Source organism: Pseudophryne corroboree (genome assembly GCF_028390025.1).
Source record: "Pseudophryne corroboree isolate aPseCor3 chromosome 3 unlocalized genomic scaffold, aPseCor3.hap2 SUPER_3_unloc_1, whole genome shotgun sequence".
Classification (NCBI taxonomy): domain Eukaryota; kingdom Metazoa; phylum Chordata; class Amphibia; order Anura; family Myobatrachidae; genus Pseudophryne; species Pseudophryne corroboree.
The window spans coordinates 3,362,290-3,379,350 of NW_026967493.1; positions in this window are offsets into that span (position 1 = coordinate 3,362,290).

The following is a 17,061-nucleotide window of genomic DNA, read 5'->3' on the forward strand; positions in this document are numbered from 1 at the left end:
GGGTGTGGTGGGTTCAATCTGCAATCTAATTTGCAGTGTAAAAATAAAGCAGCCAGTATTTACCCTGCACAGAAACAATATAACCCACCCAAATCTAACGCTCTCTGCACATGTTACATCTGCCTCCCCTCAGTGCACATGGTTTTGCCCAATTGCTATCAAAAATCCTGCTGCGATCAACTTGGAATTACCCCCTATGATTGCACATTTAAAGAAACTGGGCATTTTAATATGGCCTTACCTGGACATTATGTTAGTGTCAGGAAAATCAGAGGAGATAGTGCAGAACACTCTACATGAAATACTGCAATTTACGCAAACAAATGGCTGGATCATAAATTCTAAGTAAAGTCAGTGGCCACAACTCAAAAAAATCTAATTTTTAGGATAACAAATAGATATCCAGAGATACCAGATAAGGCTTTCAGAGGAAAGATATATAAAAATACAAAGATATACAATAAACAAGGAGAATTCAGCTGCAAACGGGAGTAAAATGACTAGTTATGATGTCACCAACAATAAATGTGGCAACATGGGCCAGATGGCACATGAAAGAATTATAATGGGATATAATAAAATATGCCCGGGTAGAAAATTACCTCTTCATCACATACAGTTAAAACCACAACGCTGTCAATGGTTTGGAGGAAAATTATGGAGCTACAAACGAGATCAACAATGTTATTTCAACCACAATATCTAATACTTACAGCAGATGCCAGCTCAAAAGGCTGGAGCACACCTATAGCTGCAAGTAACACAAGGAAGATGGACTCTTCAAGAAAGAACATTCTCATCTAATGGAATTAAGGGCAGTATGGAAGGCAATGTATCATTTCCCAGATCAGATAAAACAATCATTTAAAGGTATTCTCAGACAACATGACAGTAGTAACATATATAAAGCATCAAAGAGGTACCAAAAGCCATGTCCTTACGAAGGAAGTAGTAGAGATTATGAATTAAGCATCTTTCAATATCGGCATGCCATGTGGCTGGCAGGGAGAATGGGTAGCAGATTTTCTAAGCAGAGAAATAATATTTCAAAGAGAATGGGCGTTAAAGGAAGAGATATTTCAAACATCTGTAAGCCGATTTTGTTATCCAGAAATAGATTTAATGGCAACAAGTATAAACAAAAAGATACAAACAATATACCACTTAAAGGTAGTGCCCATATAAATTAACAACCTTTTGGACACACAGGCATGGCAGTGTCACCTTACACTCCTAAACCAACATACAGTTCACAAAGGTATCACCACTATGTCCTTTGGGGCCCTTCTATAGATAATCCAAACATAATCCACCATGTGAGACGAGTCTTCAATGCTAGAGGTTCCTTGTTCTTTAAATGACCTCAAAAAACATATAAAAGAATCTCATAGTATATCTAATCTTACCAGGAGAGAACAGAAAAATGGTTCCTTAGACCAGAGGTTCCCAAACGCGGTCCTCAAGGCACCCAATGGTCCAGGTTTTAGGTTTATCCATGCTTGGCCACAGGTGACTTAATTAGCACCCCATGCTATTTGATGGAACCATCTGTGCTGAGCCATGGATATACCTAAATCCTGGAGCGTTGGGGTGCCTCGAGGACTGCGTTTGGGAACCTCTGCCTTTAGACAGTCGAGATTCTGTGTCTGGCATTAGGATTTTCTTGGGATTAACATGTTTGGGTATAAATACCGACTTGGGGTACTTTTCTACTCAGACCTTGGGGAAGATGCACTGTGTATCGAAATGCGTTAGTTGAGGACTGTGACTGGACTCATTCATCACCTGCTGATGGACTGGGATATCTGGGGGGAGCCTAGGATATTCTTTAACTGCGCTGTTGTCTACTTTATTATAGTAAACTGAACCATCTGGTGAGAGTCCATTGATACTTTTTTAATTTGTATGTCATTTTATGGATGTGATTAAAACTATAAATACACTATTGGAAGCTTTTTTTTCTCATCTCATATGTACGGTGGAGTGGAATTTACACCCATATAGAGAAGTGTTTAAAATTGGGGTACACCGACTACTATGAATGTGTGATTGTCTACATTATAACTGTAGACCACCAAATCTGGAAGGGAGAAAATTGCACTATCTATATTGGGGAATTGTGACTATATGATACACTATGAGATTTTTTTTATATGTTTTATTTTAGGTCATTTAAAGAACAAGGAACCTCTAGCATTGAAGACATGTCTCACATGGTGGATTCTGTTTGGATTGTATATAGACAAATAAACAAAATATACCTCAATTCTTTTCCAGACATCAGGTGCCTGGGACAAAAGGAGTAGATGCACTGACACAGAAATGGAGCTTTGGGTTGGGTGATGTAGTCCTCACTCTTCCCATGATATATCAAATATTGAAGAAAGTCAGGGAAGAACAAGCAGAAGTTATAGCAATTCTACCATACTGACCAAGGAGAGCCATGGTTTCAATGGCACTGGAGATGTCATTAGAGAAGCCCTGGAACCTACCTATACAGACAAATATGTTAACTCAGGTTCCGATATCTTATCAGAACCCAGCATTTCTCAATTCAGTGTCTTGGAGATTGAGTGCAAATATTAAAAGAGAAATGACTTTCTGAGCAAGTGATTCAGCTTTTGTTACAGGCAATGTGACAAATTAGAAGACATTTATTTCTTTCATCGGAAGTACAGTAAATGTGCTAAAAGCAAATACTGCGCAAATGTTACTGATCTTACATGAAGGATTTATTAAAGGTTTGTCAGTCTCTACTATTAAGGTCCATATATCAGCGCTTAGTTCACTTCTAGATAAGAAGCTGGCAGAAGACGAATTAATGAATAGATTTTGTCAAGCAATTAACTGGATATATCCTCAAACTAGATCCATGGTTGCTCCTTGGGACTTAAATCTAGTCCTAAGAGGCTTACTGAAGGCTCCTTTTGAACCCTTGGAACAATCCAATTTGAAGTATTTAACTTGGAAAGTAAGCTTTTTCATTGCATTAGCTTCCGCTAAAAGAGTGAGTGAGATTCAGGCCCTATGGGCAGAAGATCCATGAATAAATATAAGGCCAGACAGGGAAATATTAAGAACGGGTCCAAAGTTTGTTCCAAAAGTAGTCTCAGCCTTCCATATTTTTTTTACGCAATCTAATTCTTATTATTCATGAAAGAAAGACAATCCTGAAATGACAAGGTAGTGATCACGAGTGCATGGAAATCAGTATCAACAGTGAGGACACATATATAAGCAGTAAGAAAGTAATACACAGTGCGTCATATACCAACTGTCACAATCCTGACTGAATTTCTCATGTTCTGTGACTTACCTCTGCTATCTCTCCTGCATTTCAGTCTATCCTCCGTGCTGGGTTTTAGCCAGCACACCAGAATCATGTACATCCTGACCTGCTTGCCTTCAGCATACAAACTGCAGTCTGTGTTACTCCCAAATAAGCTACCGGAGTAGAAATTCATGTGTGTGAGTAATCGACAGGATCCTGTGTCAAGCTTCTGGTTTCCCTGTTCATTGTGTCCACATGAAATTCCCAGCAGCTACTGTCTCTGTAAATAGCGCTGCCCAGCGCTTACTGCTGCTGCCTTCTGTGTCAGCATTGTCCACCATGATGTCTACTACTTGGTGTAAGGGCCTAGTCCAGAGATCCCTCCAAAACCGGATCTGTGGGCTGCCATCTTTGACTCTATTAACTGATCCTCCATTGTCCAATCCAGGAGCTCCTTCCTCCAGCTGATCATAGCATCCATTCACTGAATACAGTCTGCTATAAAGGAGATTTCCTGCTGACTTGAAAGAGCCAGTTCATCAGTCTCTTCTTAGGAAGTACCTTGCTGTGCTGAGCTCCTACATTCTAGTGACTTTGCTCTGATCCAGTTCCAGTCTAGTGACTACTAAGTGCATTATATCTCCAGGATTCTCCAGTGTCAAGATTCCAGATCCAGCCAAGTCCGCACTCCAGCTCATTCCGGTTCCATTCTGGTCTCTATTCCTTTAAGAACTATTACTTCTCATCAGGATTTCCAGTGCCATTATTCCAGATCCAGCCCGGTCAGCTCTTCAGTGTATTCTAGTTCCATTCCAGTCACTACTCCAGTTCCAGTCAAAGCCAGCATTACGGTCGCATTACGGTCCCTACTTTGGTTCCAGTCCGGCTCCATTCTGGTAACTATTCTGGTTCCACTCCGTGCCAGCACTCTAATTCCCTTCCAGTCACTAATCCGGTTCCCTTCCGGTCATCGTTCCAGTTGCTAATCTGGTATCAACTCTTCTTCATCCAGAATCTGCAGTGATCCACAGACTCTATTCATTTAATAAAGTATTGCTCATGTCAAATCTGCCTTCACGCTTATCGCTACTAGAACATCAATGATTCTTCTAAGTATCCAGTATGTTCCATGCACATTACCTGGTTAAAGCCTCCTCGCTTACTTCACACTCCATTTGTGCTAGCTTCCCTCACAGATGCCTACTCAAGCCAATTCCAACCCTCAGGCGTGACACCAACAATTGTCGCTGGATTATGGAAATCATCATTAGATCACAACAATGCAGCAGGAATAACCAAATACTTGTATATATGGTAGAAGAGATAGAGGGGAAAAGAATAGTGCATAGGTCATCATCATGGATTTAGGACACTATGGCAAGGGCTAGTGTCAGATAGGTTTTATAAGCAGAGGGCTCTTTAAAGGTGAGCCATCATGACCAGGAGGTAATAAATCGAGATGTTTGTGTGTGTGGGAGGGGGGGAGGGGGGTTGGGTGGTAAGTTCCCCTATGGCCATGTGAAAATTCAACTTTTGAAACCAATAGGATATAGGTGGTTGCAGAGTAGTTCTCCAGTAGCAAGGTACAGTAGCCCTAGTCACATTCCCCAGATGTTGTAACAGAGAACTTTTATATAAGGAGAGGGGGATGTCCATCAGGCTAAGAAGCCAGAATTCTGGAGTCTCTGGAACCAGGTACCCGTTTATTTGATGAGTAATCTTCTGGACCTGATGCCAGAAGCCAGTCAGTACACGGCAGTGCCACCATATGTGGATGGGGGTACCAAGTGACTGTCTATATCTCCAACATAGGGCGGACACAGTCGGGAACATCTGGTGAATCCGCTCAGGGCAGTGATACCATCTAGACAGAATTTTATATTGTGTTTCTAAGACCGGAATGGAAGGAGAGCTGGCAAATGTATAGCGGTATATGCAAGCCCATAGGTCATCAGAAAGTTCTTTTTGGAGGTCTTTGTGCCAAACGATCACAAAGGAGGGAGATGGGAGTTAAGAGACTAGTTAAGCATTTTTGATATAACTGGGAAATCCAATGTCTATGTGCGGAGTCAGTCAAACATAGGGTCTCAAAGCCTCCCTGCATCGATGGACTGTGTGTGTGTGTGTGTGTGTGTGTGTGTGTGTGTGTGTGGTCTCCATTAAGCAATGTTCAGGGACTCTGTGTCATATGCTGCAGAGGATATGTCCTCTCAGGATGATCTCATTCAGGTTTGCACTGGTTTAGCACAGATTCCAGCAAGGGAGCCTGAGTGGTTATCCTCTATCAAATCTATGATTTCTCAGATTTCTTATAGGGTTGCACAAAATGAATCTGCAACTCAGGCTTTACAGAACTCTATGGCAGTATGACTCAGACACTACAGTCATGTCTGGGTGTCCTCCGACCTGGACCCCTTGGTGCAAGATATTGTGCCCCAGGGGTACAGGCTGGAATTTCAAAATTAGGCTTGCCAGGACTGTCCTGCAGGAAGCCATCCAGAAGTTGGTGGAGGCACAGGTCATTGTGCCAGTACCACCTCACATGCAGAACAAAGGTTACTATTTGAACTTTTTCGTGGTACCGAAACTGGATGGTTCGGTCAGGCCCATTCTGAACTTAAAATCACTAAACCCCTTACTGAGGGAATTTAAGTTCAAAATGGAGTCCCTAAGGGCGGTGATATCAGGTCTGGAGGAGGGCGAAATTCTAGTATCCCTGGATATCAAGGATGCGTACCTTCACATTCCGATTTGGCTGCCACATCAAGCTTATCTCCCATTTGCACTGTTGGACTGTCACTTTCAGTTCCAGGCCCTCCCATTCGGTCTCTCCACAGCACCGAGGGTAATCACCAAGGTGATGGCGGAAATTATGATTCTCTTCCGCAGACAGGGGGTGAACATAATTCCGTATCTGGACGATCTGCTGAAAAGGCATCGTCCAAGGAGAAGCTGTTACGGTCCATAACACGACTCAACTTCTCAGAAAACATGGTTGGATCCTGAATCTTCCAAAGTCACATTTGGTACCAACCAGAAGATTGTCCTTTCTGGGAATGATCCTTCACACAGAAGTGCAGAGGGTGTTTCTCCCAGTGGAAAAGGTGTTGGTGATTCAAACGATGGTCCGGGATGTCTTGAAGCCAGCCCGGGTGTCAATTCATCAGTGCATTTGCCTTCTGGGGAAGATGGTGGCCTCATATGAGGCTCTGCAGTAATGGAGGTTTCACGCTCTATCCATCCAACTGGATCTCCTAGACAAGTGGTCGGGATCCTACCTACACACACACCAGAGAATTTGTCGCCAAAGGCCAGGATTTCACTCCTCTGGTGGCTGCAATTATCTCACCTTCTGGAGAGCCGCAGGTTCGGGATTCAGGACTGAATCCTTCTAACCACGGATGCAAGTCTCCGGGCCTGGGGTGCAGTCACTCAAGGGGAAACCTTCCAAGGAAGGTGGTCAAGTCTGGAAGCTGTCTGGAGCTGTCTACAACGGTCTCCTCCAAGCGGCCCATCTTCTGAGAAATCGGACCATTCAAGTGCAGTCGGACAATGTGACAACAGTGGCTTACATAAACCGACAGGGCGGAACGAAGAGCAGAGCTGCGATGGCAGAGGTAACCAGAATCATCCTCTGGGCAGAAAAGCACACAGCGCTGTCAGCAATCTTCATTCCGGGACTAGACAACTGGGAAGTGGACTTCCTCAGCAGACACAATCTCCATCCAGTGGAGTGAGCTCTCCATCCGCAGGTGTTCAAGGAGGTAACAGATCTTTGGAGCGTACCCCAGATCGACATGATGGCCTCTCGTCTCAACAAGAAGCTTTGGCTGTATTGTTCCAGGTTGAGGGACCCGCAAGCAGTGGCTGTGGATGCCCTAGTGACTCCGTGGTTGTTCCAGTCAGTATATGTGTTTCCTCCACTTCCACTCATCCCAAGAGTTTTAAAGCTCATAAGGAGAACAAAGGTTCAAGTGATCCTCATTGCTCCAGACCAAGAAGGGCTTGGTACGCGGATCTTCTGGATCTACTGCAAGAATAGCCGAGGCCTCTTCCTCTTCGGGAGGATCTGCTGCAGCAGGGGCCATTCGCCTGTCAAGACTAAACGCGGCTACGTTTGACGGCATGGAGGTTGAACGCCTGATACTAGCTCGGAAGGGCATTCCGAACAAGGTTATTCCTAACCTGATATAGGCTAGGAAAGGAGTAACGTCAAAACATTACCATCGAATCTGGAAAAAATATGTATCTTGGTGAGAGTCCAAGAAATTTCCTGCGGTGGAGTTTCAACTGGGACAGTTTCTCCTCTTCTTACAAGCTGGTGTGGATATGGGCCTAAGTTGGGATCTGTGAAGGTCCAGATTTCGGCCCTATCCGTTTTCTTCCAAAAACAATTGGCTGCCCTCCCTGAGATACAGACCTTTTTGAAGGGAGTTCTGCACATCCAACCTCCCTTTGTACCGCCTACGGCGCCTTGGGACCTTAACATGGTGTTGCAGTTCCTCTAATCGGACTGGTTTGAGCCTCTACAGGAGGTTGAAGTCAAATTTCTTATGTGGAAAGCTGTCACTTTGTTGGCTTTAGCGTCTGTTAAACGTGTGTCGGAGCTGGGGGCTTTATCGTGTAAAATCATACTTGATCTTCCACGAAGATAGAGGTGAGCTCCGGACACGTCAGCAGTTTCTTCCGAAGCTTGTGTCAGCATTTCATATCAACCAACCTATTGTGGTGCCAGTGGCTACTGACTCCTGAATTTCATCAAAGTCCTTGGATGTTGTAAGGGCTCTGAAAATTTATGTGAAAAGGACTGCTCGTCACAGGAAATATGACTCTCTGTCCTGTATGAGCCCAAGAAATCTGGGTGTTCTGCTTCTAAGCAGACGATATCTCGCTGGGTAAGGTTCACTATCCAGCACGCGTATTCTACGGCAGGCTTGCCATGTCCTACGTCTGTCAAGGCCCACTCTACACGTAAGGTGGGGTCTTCCTGGGCGGCTGGCCAGGGTGTCTCGGCATTACATCTTTGCCGAGCAGCAACTTGGTCAGGGTTGAACACGTTTGCTAAGTTCTACAAGTTCGATACTTTGGCCTCTGATGGTCTGAAGTTCAATCAATCCGTTCTGCAGGAACCTCAGCACTCTCCGTCCCATTCTGGGAGCTTTGGTACATTCCCATGGTACTAATGTGGACCCCAGCATCCTCTAGGATGTAAGAGAAAATAGGATTTTGGTTACCTACCGGTAAATCCTTTTCTCGTAGTCCGTAGAGGATGCTTGGCGCCCGCCCAGCGCTTCATGTTCCTGCAATCGTTATCTGGTTCAGTACTTCTTTGTTTAGTTATGTACTGCATTGTTACTTGGTAAGTAATGTTTCAGCGGTTGCTGAGTTTTCAAGCTAAGTTAGCTTGATGTGCCTTGTATGTGTGAGCTTGTATGAATCTCGCCACTATCTGTGTTAAATCCTCTCTAAGATGTCAGTCTCCTCGGGCACAGTTTCTAGACTGAGTCTGGTAGGAGGGCCATAGAGGGAGGAGCCAGCACACATTCTCAAACTCTTAAAGTGTCAATGGCTCCTGGTGGACCCGTCTATCCTCCATGGTACTAATATAGACCCCAGCATCCTCTACAGACTACGAGAAAAGGATTTACCGGTAACTAAAATCCTATTTTTTTAGCCCTCAGTTCCCATGTCCCTCTGGCTTGTGTCACTATTACCCCATGTGCGTGTTCATTCATTAGCCTATATATTCTGAACTATACTCTTACTCAGGTAAATACAGGTGTGTTGTGACCTGGCACCTAGTGCTGTCATGTTATGTTATTTTAGGAGGATGACATTCTGGTATAAAGTTATTACAGGTTATCATTGCTATGCCTATTGAGTCCATCTATTATCCTTATACGGTGGCACAGGAAGTGAACATGAGGGCCAGGTAATTTCTCTCTGAAGATGCTCCTCCACAGGGGACAATCAGGACTTAAACCAATTTCTCTGTCATTGTTCCTTCTGTTTACTTTCCTGTTAAACCTTTTCTCTGACAGACAACTAGGAGCCTGACCCAGCATGTGGTCAGCAGGAGAAGGCCAGCTGTGGGAGGAAGGAGGGATATACCTTAAATGGGGTCCCCCCCACACAGGAACCTGTGTATCCTCCCCAGGTGAGAGCGGCATCATGGGCATTTGGAAAGTTTTAAAAGGTTGCACAGGTCAGATCCTGATGTTAGTTGCAGGACTCTGGCTAAGGGGTGATTCTCTGCCAGGGTACCTTGTGGAATGCATCACGAGTGTTGTGTGAACTTATACGGATTTACTCCTGCATGGATTTATACAAATATTCTCCTGTGGACTAATCTGCTATCACTGCTGTATGGACTCAGTGATAGTTCTACTGTGTGGAATTGCTGTGGACCTAAATCCTCTACTGGGACTTACTATCTGGACTGCTAACCTGCATATTGTTTTTGGGCTATATTTACCTCTGTTTCCTGTGTGATATCTATTCCCATGTGCAGTGAGAAATAAACCATCACTTTGGTTTAATCGGCTGTATCAGAGTGATTAGAAGAACCCCATATCCTCATATTGTTCTTCCTCTTTTTCTTTTCCATAGCCTCTTTCTAGAAATCTATTCACTAATAATCCAGATTGTTCCCAATACATGTCAGGGTCACTACAGTTTTCCCTTATTCTTAAAAATTTGGATATGGAATTCTCTTTCCAGCTGGGCAGATGACAGGTGGTGGTAGGTATAAAACTGCATCAGTTTCTTTGAAAAAGGTTGATGACTTTATAAGACTCTCTCCTTGTCCTTCTAATTAAGCAGGAACTGTTCTGTACTTAGTAAATCCCCTGACCATATGAAGAGTAAATTGTCTATGTGTTATATACCCAAAATACATAAAAGTAATAGGCCCTACACACTTGGCGATATTCTGAAAGATATGAACGATCTCGTTCATAAATGAACGAGAACTCGTTCATATCTTTCAGTGTGGAGACTTAAGCGATGAACGATACGCGTCCCCGCGCTCGTTCATCGCTGGTCTCCCGTCGGCTGTGCATGCAGACCAATATGGACGATCTCGTCCATATTTGCCTGCACTTCAATGCAGCCGGGTTACGGGGGGAGTGAAGAAACTTCACTCCCCCCGTCACTGCCCCCCCGCCGCCGGGTTGCTCGTCGGCCGTCGGGCACCTCGGCGGCACATCGCCAAGTGAGTAGGGCCCCTACGGAGTGTCCCCCTGGAAGGCTCTACAGCAATCCTTGGAGAATTACAAGATATGCACTGGGATCCACGCTTCCTCTGGCTGACAATTGATGTACAAGCACTTTACTCTTCTATCCCACACGATAATGGCCTCTTAGCAGTTGAAAAAGTACCAAATCAAGATACTGAAATTTCTCCCAGCTCAAAGAATTTTATTTTAGACAGTATGAAATATATACTTGAGCATAATTATTTTAAATTTGAAGAGACATTGCGGGGGGAATTCAAATGTTTGAGAAGTTGGTTGGGTGTCTGTTTTTTCCTGTCTATTAGATAGCCCAATTATCTTCAAAAGCAGGGAACTGCTATGGGCACAAAATTTGCGCCTTTATATGCGAACATCTTAATGGGACAATGAATTCATCTTTATTACGACATTTATAAGTAACAATATAAAACTATCAAAGTTACATAGATTATAATTATTTAATATTATTTTAATATATTATTTTATATAATTATAAGTGAGGTAAAAATACATTATTTATAAAAGTATGAAGAAGTATAAAGTATATATCACCATTAGAAGTGGTAAAGCGAATGATACATATTTTACCTTGTAAAATGGCTGCTGAAGAACAGATGTAAGAAAATGTTCCATCTGAATAAAAGGAAGTAGTTTTAATCATAAGATGGCTACAGAAGCATGTGACATTTGCAAGTGTGCTGAGTCTAATCGACAGCGTACAGACCTGACCATCTATGATGAGACCACAAGCACAAGATACCTTGGAGAAAACCCAAAGAAACTTGGCATCCTATCAGCTCAAACCCATCCCATCTGAAGACCTTATCATGATCTAAGTCAACTAACCGTTTATCGATGATGTGCTTTCCTGGACATTTGCCTTTGCAACTATAATAAAGGTCTCAAGCTTTAAGGACTAATTATTCTATATATTTGCTCAAATCTGTGACTCTGTGCCCGTAACGCTGGGCGGAGTCACCACGGTGGGCGGAGTCACAGAGCCCACCCACCACATGTACAGCAAGTCTCTGCTCCTGCTGCCTGTCCATGTCACACCCCTTCCCCCCCCCCACCAGCAAATCTGGCTAACCAGCCACGGCGCGCCGAACAACAACTGCTGCCCCCGGCATATACATTAGGAGGGACGGGTGGCGCAGGAGAAGGCTCTCATAGCCCTCCCTGCCCCGCGTACACAGACCCGCCACCTCCTCCGCACACATCCCGCTGTCAGGAGCCGAGTGCTGCAGTGACGTCATCTCCTGCAGCACTCTCCTCTAGTCACACAGCCGGCACACACACTCTCCAGTCTCCGGGGGCTGCCAGCATCTACAGGCAAGCTGGAAACACCCCCGGAGCCAGAGAGAAAAGACCCGCGAGGCCACGCCCCTTTTACTCTAGGCCACGCCCCCATTTCGCCGTGCGAGGGGGGGGGCCTGGGGGAGGAAATGTCATAGTACAGACGCCTCTGGATACTGAACTATTCACAGCCTGCAGCAGCCACCCACAGCCCCAACGGTGAGTCCCTCCGCCCATCCTAGCCACTGTATGTCTGGTCACCACTTTACACAACTCCCCCCCCCTTTCTTCATCAGCTTCCTCACTGGGGACCCTCCCTACCGCCCCGCGTCTCTTTCCCCTCCCTACCGCCCCGCGTCTCTCTATCCCCTCCCTACCGCCCCGCGTCTCTGTCCCCTCCCTACCGCCCCGCGTCTCTCTATCCCCTCCCAACCGCCCCGCATCTCTTTCCCTCCCTACCGCCCCACGTCTCTCTATCCCCTCCCAACCGCCCCGCGTCTCTTTCCCCTACCTACCGCCCCGCGTCTCTCTGTCCCCTCCCTACCGCCCCGCGTCTCTCTGTCCCCTCCCTACCGCCCCGCGTCTCTCTATCCCCTCCCAACCACCCCGCGTCTCTGTCCCCTCCCTACCGCCCTGCGTCTCTGTATCCCCTCCCAACCGCCCCGCGTCTCTTTATCCCCTCCCAACCGCCCCGCGTCTCTTTCCCCTCCCTACCGCCCCGCGTCTCTCTATCCCCTCCCTACCGCCCCGCGTCTCTCTATCCCCTCCCTACCGCCCCGCGTCTCTCTATCCCCTCCCTACCGCCCCGCGTCTCTGTCCCCTCCCTACCGCCCCGCGTCTCTCTATCCCCTCCCAACCGCCCCGCGTCTCTTTCCCCTCCCTACCGCCCCGCGTCTCTCTATCCCCTCCCAACCGCCCCGCGTCTCTTTCCCCTCCCTACCGCCCCGCGTCTCTCTATCCCCTCCCTACCGCCCCGCGTCTCTCTATCCCCTCCCTACCGCCCCGCGTCTCTCTATCCTTTCCCTACCGCCCCGCGTCTCTGTATCCCCTCCCTACCGCCCCGCGTCTCTCTATCCCCTCCCTACCGCCCCGCGTCTCTGTCCCCTCCCTACCGCCCCGCGTCTCTCTATCCCCTCCCAACCGCCCGCGTCTCTTTCCCCTCCCTACCGCCCCGCGTCTCTCTATCCCCTCCCTACCGCCCCGCGTCTCTGTCCCCTCCCTACCGCCCCGCGTCTCTCTATCCCCTCCCTACCGCCCCGCCTCTCTCTTTCCCCTCCCTACCGCCCCGCGTCTCTCTATCCCCTCCCTACCGCCCCGCGTCTCTGTCCCCTCCCTACCGCCCCGCGTCTCTCTAGCCCCTCCCTACCACCCCGCGTCTCTTTCCCCTCCCTACCGCCCCGCGTCTCTCTATCCCCTCCCAACCGCCCCGCGTCTCTCTATCCCCTCCCTACCGCCCCGCGTCTCTCTATCCCTCTCCCTACCGCCCCGCGTCTCTCTATCCCTCTCCCTACCGCCCCGCGTCTCTCTATCCCCTCCCTACCGCCCCGCGTCTCTCTATCCCTCTCCCTACCGCCCCGCGTCTCTCTATCCCCTCCCTACCGCCCCGCGTCTCTGTCCCCTCCCTACCGCCCCGCGTCTCTCTATCCCCTCCCAACCGCCCCGCGTCTCTTTCCCCTACCTACCGCCCCGCGTCTCTCTATCCCTCTCCCTACCGCCCCGCGTCTCTCTATCCCTCTCCCTACCGCCCCGCGTCTCTCTATCCCCTCCCTACCGCCCCGCGTCTCTGTCCCCTCCCTACCGCCCCGCGTCTCTCTATCCCCTCCCAACCGCCCCGCGTCTCTTTCCCCTACCTACCGCCCCGCGTCTCTCTATCCCCTTCCAACCGCCCGCGTCTCTTTCCCCTCCCTACCGCCCCGCGTCTCTTTCCCCTCCCTACCGCCCCGTGTCTCTCTATCCCCTCCCAACCGCCCCGCGTCTCTGTCCCCTCCCTACCGCCCCGCGTCTCTCTATCCCCTCCCAACCGCCCCGCGTCTCTTTCCCCTCCCTACCGCCCCGCGTCTCTCTATCCCCTCCCTACCGCCCCGCGTCTCTCTATCCCCTCCCTACCGCCCCGCGTCTCTCTATCCTTTCCCTACCGCCCCGCGTCTCTGTATCCCCTCCCTACCGCCCCGCGTCTCTCTATCCCCTCCCTACCGCCCCGCGTCTCTGTCCCCTCCCTACCGCCCCGCGTCTCTCTATCCCCTCCCAACCGCCCGCGTCTCTTTCCCCTCCCTACCGCCCCGCGTCTCTCTATCCCCTCCCTACCGCCCCGCGTCTCTGTCCCCTCCCTACCGCCCCGCGTCTCTCTATCCCCTCCCTACCGCCCCGCCTCTCTCTTTCCCCTCCCTACCGCCCCGCGTCTCTCTATCCCCTCCCTACCGCCCTGCGTCTCTGTCCCCTCCCTACCGCCCCGCGTCTCTCTAGCCCCTCCCTACCGCCCCGCGACTCTTTCCCCTCCCTACCGCCCCGCGTCTCTCTATCCCCTCCCAACCGCCCCGCGTCTCTCTATCCCCTCCCTACCGCCCCGCGTCTCTCTATCCCTCTCCCTACCGCCCCGCGTCTCTCTATCCCTCTCCCTACCGCCCCGCGTCTCTCTATCCCCTCCCTACCGCCCCGCGTCTCTCTATCCCTCTCCCTACCGCCCCGCGTCTCTCTATCCCCTCCCTACCGCCCCGCGTCTCTGTCCCCTCCCTACCGCCCCGCGTCTCTCTATCCCCTCCCAACCGCCCCGCGTCTCTTTCCCCTACCTACCGCCCCGCGTCTCTCTATCCCTCTCCCTACCGCCCCGCGTCTCTCTATCCCTCTCCCTACCGCCCCGCGTCTCTCTATCCCCTCCCTACCGCCCCGCGTCTCTGTCCCCTCCCTACCGCCCCGCGTCTCTCTATCCCCTCCCAACCGCCCCGCGTCTCTTTCCCCTACCTACCGCCCCGCGTCTCTCTATCCCCTCCCAACCGCCCGCGTCTCTTTCCCCTCCCTACCGCCCCGCGTCTCTTTCCCCTCCCTACCGCCCCGCGTCTCTCTATCCCCTCCCAACCGCCCCGCGTCTCTTTCCCCTACCTACCGCCCCGCATCTCTCTATCCCCTCCCAACCGCCCCGCGTCTCTTTCCCCTACCTACCGCCCCGCGTCTCTCTATCCCCTCCCAACCGCCCCGCGTCTCTGTCCCCTCCCTACTGCCCGCGTCTCTCTGTCCCCTCCCTACCGCCCCGCGTCTCTGTCCCCTCCCTACCGCCCCGCGTCTCCCTGTCCCCTCCCTACCGCCCGCGTCTCTCTATCCCCTCCCAACCGCCCCGCGTCTGTCTATCCCCTCCCAACCGCCCCGCGTCTCTTTCCCCTCCCTACCGCCCTGCGTCTCTCTGTCCCCTCCCTACCGCCCCGCGTCTCTTTCCCCTCCCTACCGCCCCGCGTCTCTCTATCCCCTCCCAACCGCCCCGCGTCTCTTTCCCCTCCCTACCGCCCGCGTCTCTCTATCCCCTCCCTACCGCCCCGCGTCTCTCTATCCCCTCCCTACCGCCCCGCGTCTCTCTATCCCCTCCCTACCGCCCCGCGTCTCTCTATCCCCTCCCAACCGCCCCGCGTCTCTCTATCCCCTCCCTACCGCCCCGCGTCTCTCTATCCCCTCCCAACCGCCCCGCGTCTCTTTCCCCTCCCTACCGCCCCGCGTCTCTTTCCCCTCCCTACCGCCCCGCGTCTCTGTCCCCTCCCTACCGCCCCGCGTCTCTCTATCCCCTCCCTACCGCCCCGCGTCTCTGTCCCCTCCCTACCGCCCCGCGTCTCTCTATCCCCTCCCAACCGCCCGCGTCTTTCCCCTCCCTACCGCCCCGCGTCTCTCTATCCCCTCCCTACCGCCCCGCGTCTCTGTCCCCTCCCTACCGCCCCGCGTCTCTCTATCCCCTCCCTACCGCCCCGCCTCTCTCTTTCCCCTCCCTACCGCCCCGCGTCTCTCTATCCCCTCCCTACCGCCCCGCGTCTCTGTCCCCTCCCTACCGCCCCGCGTCTCTCTAGCCCCTCCCTACCGCCCCGCATCTCTTTCCCCTCCCTACCGCCCCGCGTCTCTCTATCCCCTCCCAACCGCCCCGCGTCTCTCTATCCCCTCCCAACCGCCCCGCGTCTCTCTATCCCCTCCCTACCGCCCCGCGTCTCTCTATCCCTCTCCCTACCGCCCCGCGTCTCTCTATCCCTCTCCCTACCGCCCCGCGTCTCTCTATCCCTCTCCCTACCGCCCCGCGTCTCTCTATCCCCTCCCTACCGCCCCGCGTCTCTCTATCCCTCTCCCTACCGCCCCGCGTCTCTCTATCCCCTCCCTACCGCCCCGCGTCTCTGTCCCCTCCCTACCGCCCCGCGTCTCTCTATCCCCTCCCAACCGCCCCGCGTCTCTTTCCCCTACCTACCGCCCCGCGTCTCTCTATCCCTCTCCCTACCGCCCCGCGTCTCTCTATCCCTCTCCCTACCGCCCGCGTCTCTCTATCCCCTCCCTACCGCCCCGCGTCTGTCCCCTCCCTACCGCCCCGCGTCTCTCTATCCCCTCCCAACCGCCCCGCGTCTCTTTCCCCTACCTACCGCCCCGCGTCTCTCTATCCCCTCCCAACCGCCCGCGTCTCTTTCCCCTCCCTACCGCCCCGCGTCTCTTTCCCCTCCCTACCGCCCCGCGTCTCTCTATCCCCTCCCAACCGCCCCGCGTCTCTTTCCCCTACCTACCGCCCCGCGTCTCTCTATCCCCTCCCAACCGCCCCGCGTCTCTTTCCCCTACCTACCGCCCCGCGTCTCTCTATCCCCTCCCAACCGCCCCGCGTCTCTGTCCCCTCCCTACTGCCCGCGTCTCTCTGTCCCCTCCCTACCGCCCCGCGTCTCTGTCCCCTCCCTACCGCCCCGCGTCTCCCTGTCCCCTCCCTACCGCCCGCGTCTCTCTATCCCCTCCCAACCGCCCCGCGTCTGTCTATCCCCTCCCAACCGCCCCGCGTCTCTTTCCCCTCCCTACCGCCCTGCGTCTCTCTGTCCCCTCCCTACCGCCCCGCGTCTCTTTCCCCTCCCTACCGCCCCGCGTCTCTCTATCCCCTCCCAACCGCCCCGCGTCTCTTTCCCCTCCCTACCGCCCGCGTCTCTCTATCCCCTCCCTACCGCCCCGCGTCTCTCTATCCCCTCCCTACCGCCCCGCGTCTCTGTCCCCTCCCTACCGCCCCGCGTCTCTCTATCCCCTCCCTACCGCCCCGCGTCTCTCTAT